This window comes from Labeo rohita, chromosome 19 (assembly GCF_022985175.1).
Source record: "Labeo rohita strain BAU-BD-2019 chromosome 19, IGBB_LRoh.1.0, whole genome shotgun sequence".
Lineage (NCBI taxonomy): Eukaryota > Metazoa > Chordata > Actinopteri > Cypriniformes > Cyprinidae > Labeo > Labeo rohita.
In genome coordinates this window covers 1846533-1857261 of record NC_066887.1, presented here as the reverse complement: position 1 = coordinate 1857261, position 10729 = coordinate 1846533, and the positions used below count along the sequence as shown (strand labels likewise).

At 34.4% G+C, this 10729-nt stretch overlaps 1 non-coding gene across 1 annotated transcript; it reads left to right on the top strand.

Moving 5' to 3' along the window:
- The first annotated feature begins 10330 nt into the window (after nt 1-10330).
- On the top strand, nt 10331-10461 carry LOC127182447 (U11 spliceosomal RNA). Its single transcript, XR_007829915.1, has one exon. It is a non-coding gene; the product is annotated as a U11 spliceosomal RNA (small nuclear RNA).
- The last annotated feature ends 268 nt before the right edge of the window (nt 10462-10729 follow it).

Sequence of the window (10729 nt, the reverse complement as noted above, 5' to 3'; positions counted from 1 at the left end):
TTTGTTTTGGGGGTGTAATAGAACATGCTTTCACACTTGGTGGTTCAAAAACTATTATTTTAACACAATTTACATGATTACAATACATTTAACCCAGCCTGGCACAAATGGCTCCATTAGTTTAATGAAACTAATTAGTTTAATGAAGCCCCGCCTTCCGAAAAACGAAATGTGTTGTGATTGGTTAGCTGTCCCACTGCATTGTGATTGGCAAACAGTTTAGATGGTGTTTCAGTACTGCCACGCCCCTTGTCAAAGAAGCAAGTTTTGTGTAAAAGTGTTAGCATGAGCTAGATTAAAGTGATTTTTACGTTTTAAATATGGATATTTTTTCTTACAAAAACACATTGATTCACTACAGGAGGCCTGTGAGGCACTTTTTATTATGGATGGATTGGACTTGTTTTGGACTGATGAACAGAAACACTATAGACTACTCGTCTATGCCATTCTAAAGCTTGTTGCATTTGTCTGAAAGAAGGAAGTCATATACACCTAGGATGCATAGAGGGTGAGTAAATAATACGCTACAGTAGTGTTGGGCCCTGTCATCAGCCTGCGAGATCGCTAATACGTGATATTATCATTATAATTTATTTAATTATTTACATACTTATTTTCATTGCCTGAAACCAGCTCCAGCATAAGGCTAAAAACAGCCTAACATGATCAAAGAACATCATCACTGATTATAGCCTAGCCTATTCTAGTGCAAGTTTATGTTTATTAAAAAATACTTGCATTATAAGTGAAGCTATCTACGCTGTATGATGAATAAATCTGCCCTGTACATGTCTGCGGCGCATTACGGCTCAGACGCGGCCACTCTAGTCATTGCTTGTGTTTATACCGCCCACGCTGCGGCTCATTGAAGCGACTCTCCATGCTGCATTGCTAAAGTTAGGCTAATCCCCCACCTAGTCGCCACCCACCGCCCAACAATTTGAATCTCTCCCTTTGGAGTGGACTTTGAGATTTGTAACTTTGTAGATCTTTTTTATGCCCAAAGATACACACCACACACTGACTAAAATTCAAAAAGTGAAAAAGCATAATAGGACCCCTTTAAATATTCACTAGGCTGTCACCATTATGACCAGACTTTCCCGTATACTGAGGACAGTCCCAGTTTTCTGTCCCCAAACTGTAGCTGAAGCACATTTAAAACAACCCGCAAATCCACTGCAAAAAGCCGGACTAATGTACAGTAGTCTGCTCGGTATCGTAGCAATTGTGTAGTGATTATTTTCACCAACAGAGGGCGATGTGAATTACACTGATTCCTTGATTGCAAGCAGCTACTTCATGAAGAACTGAATCTGGACGAGAACCAAGCACTATTATCATCAATAATAAAAACAGACATCTTTATTGCTTTCAATGTATAGTAACATACTAACAATTCATGATTTATTGTAGTGATATAGTGTAGTGGATTGTTTTGCAGACAATTTTAAATGTCCCTAAATTTTCCAACATTGTAATAATTTTCACACACTTGACCCTGGACCACAAAACCAATCATAACGGAGATTTATACGTTATCTGAAATCTGAATAAATAATTCTCACTGATGTATGGTTTGTTAGGACAGGACAATATTTGGTCGAGATACAACTATTTGAAAATCTGGAATCTGAGGGTGCAAAAAAAAATCTAAATATTGAGAAAGTCGCCTTTAAACTGGTCCAAATGAAGTTGCATATTACTAATCAAAAATTAAGTTTTGACATATTAACAGTAGGAAATTTACAAAATATCTTCATGAAACATGATCTTTTAATATCCTAATAATTTTTTGGCATAAAAGAGCAATCAATAATTTTGACCCCTACAATGTATTGTTGGCTATCGTTACAAATGTACCCGTGCTACTAACGACTGGTTTTGTGGTCCAGGGTCACATATATCACAAGGTGAATGTCCACCCAGATTTGAATAAAAAAAAAGTAATAAACAATTACACTTGCAATAATTACCAATAAGAGAAAGCACACTGTGTTTAAAATAAGACTAAAATGCAAATCTATTTTATTTTGACCACTCAAATAGGAAATTGCAGGAATGGTCACCTTAAATAATTAGCATTTGATGGGTTGTTATAGTAGATCATTAAACTTCATTTTATAGACGTCACACTTTATTTTAAGGTCTGATTCCCGCTATTAACAAACCATTAACTATGAATCTTGCCTCAATAAACTCCTGATTTGCTGCTTATTTATAGTTAGTAGGTAGTTGTTGAGTTCAGGTATTGGGTAGGATTAGGGCTGTAGAATATGGTCATGCAGAATCAACACGTTGGAAATCTCACTCCCAACTCATACATACTGAGGCTATTGAGGCTTGGTCAGGACCATTTGGTGTCACTTTTTGACACAGGGTACCCCTTTAGCGTCATTTTTTGACGTGCAGGGTCCTTCATTGCTTTAAATAAGAAACCCTTGGCGTCATAATGCTGACGCAAAAGACACTGGGAATTTTATCGTCATGATTAAATTATATATTGGGTAATAATATTGCCATTATTGCATATATGATGGGGTGTGATTTTTTCAATGTAAACAGTCACGAGTTTTATTTACATTTCATTATTTACACATTTACCAGAACGTAACCCAACCCCTGTACTACCATTTGTCAATAAAACACAATATATAACAGACAGATACAGCTACAGTCATAGTTTATTCAAAAAGTATTAATATTCCAAGTCTTCCAAGGCAAAACGATTGATTGGTGAGAGGAATAGACACGATCCGACTCTGTCCGGCGTAAAGCTCAGTCTGTTTGTGTGTAAATATATTAAAAAAATGCCACCCACCAGGAGAAGCGTTACATCAGCCTTGGTTGTAAAATGCCATTGGCTCTTGTGTGTCTCGTGACCGATTGCATCATGCTAATGTTCGGGAGTATCTTTTTTAATAAGATGTAAGCGTGTTAACGGAGCAGGATCATTCTCACCGATTAAAACCTCATGTTTTTCTAGCTCTTCTTCGCATAAAGAGATCATATGGCTTCAGAAGACTCAGAATCCAACACAACTTGTTTGTAATGCTGCTTGTTTATGGTCAGATTCTGCAATAAATACCTGTGACTGTACTTATATTTGCCAGTTACATGTTTTATATTGTTCAGAAGTGTCTAAGTTTAGGGTAAGAGTGGGTTTAGGTGCTCCAATGAAAGTATGAATTTATACAAAATGATCTATATATTTTACAAATATGCAAACCATTAAATTAAGGCAAACAACTGAAATCAATGGAGGACCCTGCACGTCCAAAAGTGATGCTAAAGGGATACCTTGAGTGTCAAAAAGCACCAATATGTGACAAGTTGGGAGTGAGAACGTGTTGCAACATCAGAAGAAGTGGTTTATAAGTACTAATAAACAGCCAATATGTTTATAAAAGGCATGCTAATAAGCAACTAGTTAATAGTGAGAATTGGTCCTTATACTAAAGTGTTACCAAGTTGACTAATGTCTCTAGCCATTTGCCTGCAAATCTCACAACTGTGGGGATTTTGCTGCGATTCCTGTGTTCATTGTAACAGCGACTTTGATGCATTATTTCTACAAATCTATCTTATAGAGATTTTTACTTTGGGAGCCGTAAAGCTCTGTAGGCGTTTGATGAAGCTCATCGGTAGATAAGAGAGAAACTAAATTAAAAGTGAATAAAACATGAATAAACGTATTTTCCTCAGGCTTTTGGTTCGGGCGATGAGAGCAGAGTGACAGTAACGCTCAGAGAGCAGGACAGATGATTATGTTTCCTGTTTTGTCAGTTCGACTCTGAACAGCTGTGTCTTCACTTTAATCATATTTCACCTGCAATCAGCGATGTGAAGAGAGGAAGAGAGAGAGCTGAAGAAAGAGGGAGGAGAGACACATTCACTAGGGATGAGCTCAATCAAGCTGCTAAGGATCAAACCCAATCATGCCACATCATTAGCATAATGAACTGAAAAACAGCGTGAGAAGAGGAAAGTGTGATCAAGTCAACCAAAATCTTCAGCTCTACGTTAAAAAGTACACATTTTGAAGATTTAGCAGTAGTTTCAGTTATTTTGCAGAATAGGCATTAGTGTGAAATCAATGCCGGTTCATTTCTACAACAACTAAAACTCAAGGCTTCAATTATAGGCTTTTTTTTTTTTTTTTTTTTTTTTTTTTTTTTTCACAGTGATGACATATAAGAACCATTTTTGGTTTCCCAAAGAACCTTTCAGTGAACAGTTCTCAGAATTTTTTTATTATGATTATTATTATAATTTTGAAGAAAATGTAAAATTCTAAAGAACCTCTTTTTTTTCACTATAAAGAACATTGTGTGAATTCATGGAACCATAAATGCCTATAAAAAAAATATTTTTAAGAGTAAAATTACTGTGTAAAAAATAGATAGTCCCACTTCAAATGAACAACATGAGCTACGCTTGAAAGCATAATTCACTTGAATGTTTGTCATCATTTACTCAGCCTCATGTTATTACAAACCTATGACATCTATTCAGCTAATTTCGTGTTTCCACAGAAGAAAGAAATGCATACAGTTTTGTCATGGCATGCATTTTCATTTTTGAGTACTACACGAAACGGCATACGGCAATATTGTATGATAAAGTAGAAATAATACAATCTTTTATAAACAGTTGTTCAGTTATAGCCCTAAAGCTCTGAGGAGAATTTGCATTTTCGAACCAAGAGTTCCCTTGAGGATTTCCTACGGGTTTGATGAGAAGAATCATTTTGTGGTATAACATTACATGTCTTTGTTCTACAACAAAAATTACACAGTCAGTTGCTAAAATAAATAAAGACTACAGTGATGTTTAAACGCAGAGATATTTTAATATTGAAGTGAGAGCATGAAAAATAAAGCAACAAATATACGCGGTATCTCTCGCAGAGATGTTCACAAATCTTTAATTTGGAGTCCGAGTCAAGTCTGAAGTCTTTGTCGCTGGAGTCTTCAGGTCTGGAGTCCTTGGTCATGTCTCATGTATTGAAATCTTCCTATTCCGAAGCTGTTTTATAGGCTATAGACAAAATAAAATAAATTATTTATTATCTGTTTTTGTTTGTTTGTTTTTTTCAGAGTAGTTAAGAGGTAAGGGTTAATGTACATCTAGCCTGTTACTTATATGTTCTAATCCATTACCATGTTCAAAACTGTTTTTCTGTAATCAGATTCTATAATGAGTCCTATCTACCATGACACATAAGGAAATATGTGACACACAGACATAACAAAACCACACAAATAAAGTATTTATTTTGTATATAAGTCATGGGTATTCAGTTAAAGTTCCGAGTGGTGCGGCCTATATATTTTCTTCCCAGCTGAGCTCCAGACAAAAAACAAACAAACAAACATTTTACATGTATTGTATTTTTACATTTAGAAACATGCGAGGCTATGTGACAAAAAATACTGTTTCTGTTCAGGATTTTCCTTCTGAAATCTATGCTATTATCTACTAAAAATGTCTACAATATGAAAATGTTCTCATCTTAAAGGAGAAGTCCACTTCCAGAACAACAATTTACAGATAATTTACTCACCCCCTTGTCATCCAAGATGTTCATGTCTTTCTTTCTTCAGTCGTAAAGAAATTATGGTTTTTAAGGAAAACATTTCAGGATTTTTCTTTATATAATGGACTTCAATTGACTTCAATCAAAATGTAGTTTAAATGCAGCTTCAAAAGGCTCTAAACGATCCCAGCTGAGGAAGAAGGGTCTTGAAATGAAAATCCTGAAATGTTTTCCTCAAAAAACATAATTTTTTTCACCACTGAAGACAGAAAGTCATGAACATATTGGATGACAAGGGGGTGAGTAAATTATTTGTGAATTGTTGTTCTAAAAGTGGAGAAAAGAAAGATAACCAGCAGTTTCAAAGTTTAAGTTCATCTAACAATGGTTTTCCCAATTATAATTAGGATTCTTTTAAAATGTTCTTAGCCTACAGATTAATAATGCTAAATGTAGATCAGAAACGTCTGGTCACATCTGATTTGAACAGTCAGAGTCATAGGTTATTGATTAATAAATAGTAAGAAAAATAACTAGATTTGCAGCATTGTTTATTCTGCTGTATTTTAGTGAAAGTAATCTATCGTTTTGCATAATAACAGCGTCATCTGCATCTCTTATGCCTGTTTCACACATACTCCGTTTGGAGTGCGTATGCGGTGCAGACTTATTTTCCGCACTCACGTTAACGGATTAGAGTATTCACACTGCACGCGGTTGCGGTCCAGCAGTGCGTTCCAGGAGCGGTGCGTCTGCAGCAGTGCAGCAATAGTTTCCGTGCCGATCGTCTATTTTTTGCTGTGCTGCATGCGCCGAATTAAAGTGACAGTTTTAAAACAGGGAAAAGTATACTTTTAGATAAACAATTCAACATAATGCATGCATTTGCATTTGTGCAGGTAGAAAAGAAAAGTTCTTTAAGAACCCCGGGATTGCTTTTGATAAAGATTTAAGGCACAAGAAAGGCACGAGAGCCGACTGTTTATGTGTGTGGTATGTTTTAAATTAAAATATTTGTGATAGCCCAATTTCATTAAGAAAAGAAAGCTAGGCTATATGCTGTGTTTACATGTGTTGCAACTTGCTTGAGCAACTTAATATACAAAACTAGAAGACAAGTGCATTGAATAATACGTTGTTTATATTTATTTAGTTTAAACGTGAATATGAACGACTGTATTACTGTACTGTAATAAAAGAGGATCACAATGCTAAAAAAGCTCATTTGGATTTGACATCAAAATAACAGATAAATGTTGTGTTTGTGAATCAGGAGCGGACTGCAAACGAGTCCGTGCTGCGTCTGCACCGCATAAGCACTGCAAACGGAGTAGGGGAGCGCGGGGCTTTTTGAATTTCTCAGTTTGTGTAAATCCACGTGGGGTTCTTTGTATATATGTATTATCCACGTTAATTTCACACTAGTACAAATATGTCGCTTTGTTTCATAATTACAGTGTATACGTTTTTCGTTATTTACCTCAAAAGATAGGAAGTCAAAAGTGACAATATGCCCCGTATGTGGGCACGTAGCGTGACCATAGGATAAATGTTATCTAATCGAATGACAAAAATATACAAGACAAACTACAACATGTTGTCAATAAAATAAAATGATTAACATTTTCAAATAAAATAATGGCGTTTTTTAAGAATTTTAAAAAAAATAATAATAATTTTTGAGGTTCACAATGAATATCAGTTATATAAGTATTTAAAACTCGAGTTGCTTTTAAAATAGTCCTTTTCCTCAAGTCATGAAGTCAAGTCTGAGGTCTATCAAAATGGGCACTCGTGTAACTAACTGTAAATTTACATGAGCTAAGTAACAATGAACAGTTGTATTTTTAAGTAGCATTAACAAAGAATACTGTAAAAAATGTATTGTTCACTGTCCGTATTGTTCACTAATGTTAGTTAATGCATTAACTAAAGTAAGGTAATGAGACCTCATTGTAAAGTGTTACCAGGTAATCCCTGAGCTCATAACATGATCTTCAGCCTTATCAGAGTGTTTTTGTGTGTCTTGTGTGTAAGTGTGGCCTCCCCACTGATAAAGCCCATTCTTCTTGTATCCCTCTGTTTTCTCTTGCCCTGCCAGTGGAATGTCACAGGAAACAGCATTCTCAACATTCCACCTCGTCTGATTGGTGGACGCATGCAGTGCCCACAGACACAGTTTTAGTTCGTTGGCCGCGCCTTCCTAATCTTGAGTGCATGCCTTACGCCGGAAGATGACTGGCCGTTCCTGGACAACAGGGACTGTTTAGTTCCTGTTTTTGACTTGATCATTGGTGGCAGTGTAAGAATGATTTTAAGAGTGCATGAAGTAATATCTTCCACAAAGTGTACATTTTAAAATTCTGTGCTCACATGAGATGAAGACTTCAGTGGTGCTCTTTTTATGTTGGCTGCTGTGTTGTCTGACTGCATAAAAAAAGCTTGTTTAAATTATGTGTTTTTGTTGTTGTTGTTGTTATTGTTGTTTTTGTTTTTTGGTAGTTTTTGTTGACATTGCATGGTATTGCATTAAGAGGGAAAAATGTTGAAATTAAGTGTCATTTTAAGTTTTTTTTTTGTTTTGTTTTTTTTTTTTTTTTCAGGAAAGAGAAAGACTTCTTAGAGTTTAATGGTTAATTATTTTGCAGATTTAGAAGTTTTTCAGTTATGGTTTTGAGATTTGAGGTTACCATTGTGCAGAAGAGTAGCGCTCATGCTCAGGCTTAATTAATGGTTCAAATGCACATAACATCAGCAATGTATGTTCCAAGGTTCAAGTATAGAATAGAAAAAACAATGACAAATAATATCTATGAATGTTGCTAACAGAAGTAATTGCAATACTATTGGCTTTTCAGTGAGTCGAAAACACTAATATACCTGAAGTGGTCAAAAGTTCTTTTTTTGGCATTATGAAATTTAAAGAGTGGTACGTTTTCGACTGTATGAGATATTTTATCAGACGTTTTACAAAGTTTGTTTAGAATGCAAACAAGAACAGTTATCTCTTATATGGATACCTGCACATATAGGAATAGAAGGAAATGAAGTGGTGGATCAAGTAGCAGAAAAAAACATTAAAACACCCAGACATTGAGTTTAATGTTCCAATGAGTACATTAGAAATAAAAGGGCTAATTAAAAAAGCATTAAAAGGTATGTGGCAAAGTAAATGGGATGGTGAGAATAAAGGACGACCTTCGTATAATAATCAAAAAAAAGTTGAAAATGAAAGAAGAATTTTTGGAAATAGAAAGGAAGACGGCATAATATCTCATCTTAGAATTGGACACACTGCACTTAATCATTCATTACATATAATAGGAAAACATGAGTTTGGGCTTTTTGTTAAATGTAATCTTCCTAAAACAGTTGAACATATTTTAATGAAATGTAAAAGATGTGATAACAAAAGATCTTAGACCCTTTTTCTTCACTTTTTCTTCATTACAATTAGATCTTAGACCCTTTTTTTTAGATGTTTTGCCTGTGTTTTTGCCAGCTGCATACATTTATGTATTTTTATTGGAATTTTACTATTTCACCCCCACTTCCTTTAATAAATCTATTTTGCACTAGGAAAATTTGGTCCTGCGCCCAAACAAAATCTTCCTGAAAGCATCTGCCATTGGTTTTGTACTTCACATTTTTATGCACTAGATACACAAAATAGTTCCTCTCAGGAGATTAAGGACAAAAATGTCTCCACTGAAACCCATTTTTAATCGCAATGCCATTTAACTTTTAAATTGCTGCAATTTTTGTTAACAGGCTTTCGTTCTGTTGGCAAAGCTTTAAAATTTAATTTCTTTACTTTTTTTTTTTTTTACCAGATAGTGCCATTTTTTTCAGGTTTGGCCTATAAAGCAAATATTTGCTTTATTCCTGTTTTCTGCTTCTGCATATTATAGAGCCAATTTGATAAATAATGCAGCAATAATTGTGTGGGTATGTTGGAATGGATATCAGAGTGTGTTTTTTATGTGTGTCATTAAAAAACAACAACAAAAAAAACACAACTTGTTTAGGTTTATGGCTTTGATTTTCTAGCAAGTTTAGAGTTCAACATCTTTCATAAAATATGTAATTTATATAAAATTTTGTTCACAAAGCATTTTCATAAACTTAAACCTCTATAACTTTTTGTTCGTTTGTTTGTTTCACTTTTTAAACTTTTTCTATTTCAACAATAATCTGCCATGGGTCTTCTTTAAAATGAGACCAAACTTAAGTCTGTGCTCCCTAGCTTCAAATTTTTATGACAGTTTTTTTGACATGGACATTTTTGTCAAAACTGTGTAAAATTCAGATGAAGTCATGTAAGAAAAATACACACACTGTTATTGTGTTTAGCTACTGACATGACAAGAATAAATGTTCAAATACTGTATATGTTTCACTTTTTTTTTTTTTTTTTTATATAATATGCAGTTTATTGCAAAGCAAGCAGTACACTATTCCATACCATCAGAACTAGCCAATCAGAAGACATTGACAGAGGAACTGTTATTGGCCCAGGTGCTTGTCAATCATTAGAGCCCCCCGCCCACATCCCATGATGCTTCACTTACTTACATATTCATACACATTTTTTTAGTATTTATTTTTCTTTTTCCAATTTAATCAGCAAAGACTTTGATCATATTGAACAAAACTGAATTTTTAAAGTAATATTAAACTGATCAATGCTTTTTGATTTAAAAACAAACATATCAGAATGTGTTGTTACCCTTGCTGAGATGCCTTGAGTTAGTGAACGTGAGCTCTAACCAGAACTCCAGACAGGTTAAAAAGGGTATTTGCTGTGATTGGCATGGTGGTGTAAGAAAGTTTTTTTGCACAATAACAGAATCACTATCAAAAGGTTCTGAATGCAAAATTTTTGTATTTGAAGCCTGATAATGATTGATGTTGGAACTATGATGGAAGTATGTTATAATTACTTAATGACTTATTTTTTTTAACTGTATCTCTAAAACCTAACCCTCACATATTTACTTATTTATTAATTTTTTTATTTTGTTGTTGTTGTTGGGTCCTCAAGTTATAGTTTTTTTCACATTTATCGAAGACATGAAGACACCATAATGTTTGGTTTTCTTTGTATACATATACAGTGACTTACAACATCCAGAGACTCTACAAATCTACGTGGTAACGTTTTCACAGCAATTATTAAAAGAGGTC